Raw genomic sequence first — 3,537 nt, 5'->3', positions numbered from 1 at the left:
GGCATATTGGAGTACCAATTCTAGTCCTGGCTACTCTGCTTCCATTCTAGCTCTTATGCATACATCCTAGGAGGTAGTGGATGATGGCTCAAGTACTTGGACCCCTGTCACCCACATGGGAGACCTGTCAGGTTCTTGGCTTCAACCTGGTCCAGCCCTGGCTATTGTAGGCATCTGAAGATTGACCCAGTAGATGGAAGATTTATCTTTGTCTCTCCCTCTCTTTCTCTCACTCTGCCTTTTAAGTAGATAAAAATAAATGAATAAACATTAAAAAGAAAAAGCAGAGTTTCCTTTTAGAATTCTAAATTATGGTGTGTAACACAGAAACTATAATATTAGTACTTGATAATTGTTTTTCTTTTTTTAAAAGATTTATTTGTTTATTTGACAGGGAGATATACAGAGGCAGAGAGAGAAAGAAGTCTTCCATCTGCTGGTTCATTCCCCAGATGGCTGCAATGGCTGGAGCTGGGCTGATCCAAAGCCAGGAGCCAGAAGCTTCTTTCAGGTCTCCCTCACAGATGCAGGGGCCCAAGGACTTGGGCCATCTTCTACTGCTTTCCCAGGCCATAGAAGAGAGCTGGATCAGAAGACCCGCTGGGACCTGAACCAGCTTTCATACGGGATGCCGGCACTGCAGGCAGCATGTGGGTGATACTGTATCTGGAAGGTGACTGCCTACTTGGCCTATGCAGAAGGTAAGTAGGGCAGGCATGGTGCATTATGCCCACAGGGAAAAACCCTGGTTGGTGACTCTGCACACTGAGACCCACATATGACCTAACTGTTGGCAGATAGTAGGGGTCCCAAGTGCACTTCCCCTACCTCCACCTCCTGCTGAGGGAACTTGCAAGTAAACAAGTCCTGGATGTGGTTAGGTTAGATAGAAGGCTAAGCGACCTTCAAAATGATAGGAGGAACGCAAGGCATCAGGGTTGTTTTTACCCAATAGAATCAATGTGACTATCCCATGCTATTTTTTCCCTTTGCCTACCCTATGAAAGCTTATGCCTGATTTCTAATAAATGGACATGTTCACCGAAACTGTTTCTGGTGCTTGTGGAAGACCAGGATCGCCCCACCATCCCAACAGGTTGGGTGCCTCACAGGTCAAGCCCTACAACAATGGCTTTACCCACTACGCCACAGTGCCGGCCCCAATAATTATTTTTCAATAAAGAAAGGATTTGAATGTGAAGAAAATTTGAAAAGAAGATATACATATATAAAAAGTGCTTAGCAGGGTGGGCATTTGGCATGCATGGCAGTTAAGATGCTGGATGGAACATCCACACCTGATATTGGAGTGCCTGGGTTTGAGTCCTGGCTCTGCTTCCTGCTGATACATGTTCTGGAGGCAGCAAGTTAGGGCTCAAGTAGTTGAGTCTCTGCCACTCACCCAGAAGAGCCTGGTTGTGTTTAAGGCTCTTGGCTTCAGGCTGGCTCAGCCCTGGATGTCGTGAGTATTTGGGCTATGAACCAGTGGAGGAAGAGCTCTGTATCTATAATTAGGCAGGTGTACTCTAGTAGACCAGACCTACGAGATGAGCCCCTGAAAAATCCAGATGCTGAATGGTTTACTGATGGCAGCAGCTATCTGAAGGAAGGAGTTAGAAAGGCAGACGATAGAAGCCCAAGCACTACCACACAATACTTTAGCCCAAAAAGACAGAGCTTATTGCATTGACTAAGGCTTTACAACTGGGAAAAGGTCAGCGAGTTTATATATATATATATATATATATATATATATTATATAGATATCATATATATTATATATATATTCCAGATATGCTTTCCTTGTGTTACATGCACACGCAGCAATCTGGAAAGAGAGGGGCTTAGTGACTGCAAAGAGTTACCCTGTTAAATATGGTAAAGAGATACTGGCTCTCCTTCAGGCAGTACTGGAGCCTTTAGAAGTGGCCATATCCACTGCAAGGGATATCAAAAGGGAGATAATTATATTAACCAGGGAAATGCGTTAGCAGATAGAGCAGGTACACAGGAAGGTTTGGAAATGGCCCTTATATGTCAATCTGTGGAAGTAGCTAAGGAATCTCACTATACGGAGCCTGAAAATGAATGGGACCATCAGTGAGTCTATACTAAAAACCCAAGTGGATAGTGGATGCTAAACCACAGGATTATGCTACCAATGGCCACTTAATGGAAAATTACACAACTCTACCCACTTGGGAAGAGATGCCTTAGTACAACTGGTCTCCCAAACTTTTGGAGGAAAGGGACCAAATATGGTCATAAAGGAAATGATTCGCTCTTGGCCTCTATGTTTACAGAATAACCCTCACCATGTAAGGCCACCTCCCCCGTTGACTCCTGTGCAGAGGAGGGGAACATAAACATGTGTAGATTGGCAGGTTGATTTTACCAATATGCTCCCAACAAGCAATTATAGGTGCCTTCTAGTCTTTACTGATACTTTTACAGGACGTTACAGGATGGATAGAGGCCTTTCCGACCCGAATGGAGAAAGCACATGAGGTGTTTAAAGCCATGTTGAAAGACATCGCGCCATGCTTTGGACTCCCACGGTCACTCCAGAGTGACAATGGACATTCATTTATATCTAAAACAACCCAGCAGAACCCAGCAGCTTCTGAGAATAATGATGACCATGCAGGAGACACTGAGGATGGCGGTGACTGAACGAGATCCAGCTCGTGAAACAAACTCATTAGATGAGATAGACAGAGACTTCTAGACCGAGAACAGGCAGGGTCTGTGCCCCTAATAAGCAGGAAGTAGCTACAGAAGATGGAGACTCGACGCCCATCAACATCCCCTTAAGATTAAGGTCTGGAGTCTCTGGGGGGGGATGAAGTAGGCAGGCATACAGGTTAAAACTGATCAGATTTGTGAACTGGAAGACCACGCCTTCACCACGCCCCTGTGTGGCCTCATTCCCCTACCTGGCCACACCTGGGTGCCCACCAGCCAATCAGGTTAATTAACCACTCCCCTTTGGAAGTGGGTTAAAAGCCAGACACAGTGTGGCCCGGCCTGCTGTTCTTCCCTGGCCTCTTGTCAGGAGGGGGCGTGGCAAAGGCGTGGTCTTCCAGTTCACAAATCTGATCAATTTTAACCTGTATGCCTTTCTACTTCATCTATCCCTCTATCATTTAAATAAAAATGAAAATAAATAATAAATTAAAACATTTTCCAGAAATGTTTTTCAGAGATGTTTATTTTCAGAAATAAAAAGAGTGAATAAATTGGATATTTGAAGTTTCTCTGTTTTCTCTATGCTTTATATTAATTCCTATTTTAAGGATAATTATAAGTTAATTATAATTTGAAGTATGTAATTATGATATTTTTCTTGTCAATTTAAAATAATGGTGACAACTGAGCAAAGTGGCTTTGTTTTTTAATGCTCATTTTTTGTTCTCATTGGATTCCTTTTTAAAGAAAAGATTTACTATTTATTTGAAAGACAGAGTCACAGAGAGGGAAGAGAAGAGAGAGAGAGATACCATCTGTTGGTTCACTCTCCAAATCATTACAATGGCC

This window comes from Oryctolagus cuniculus, chromosome 6, assembly GCF_964237555.1.
Source record: "Oryctolagus cuniculus chromosome 6, mOryCun1.1, whole genome shotgun sequence".
Classification (NCBI taxonomy): domain Eukaryota; kingdom Metazoa; phylum Chordata; class Mammalia; order Lagomorpha; family Leporidae; genus Oryctolagus; species Oryctolagus cuniculus.
This window is presented reverse-complemented; position numbering follows the sequence as displayed.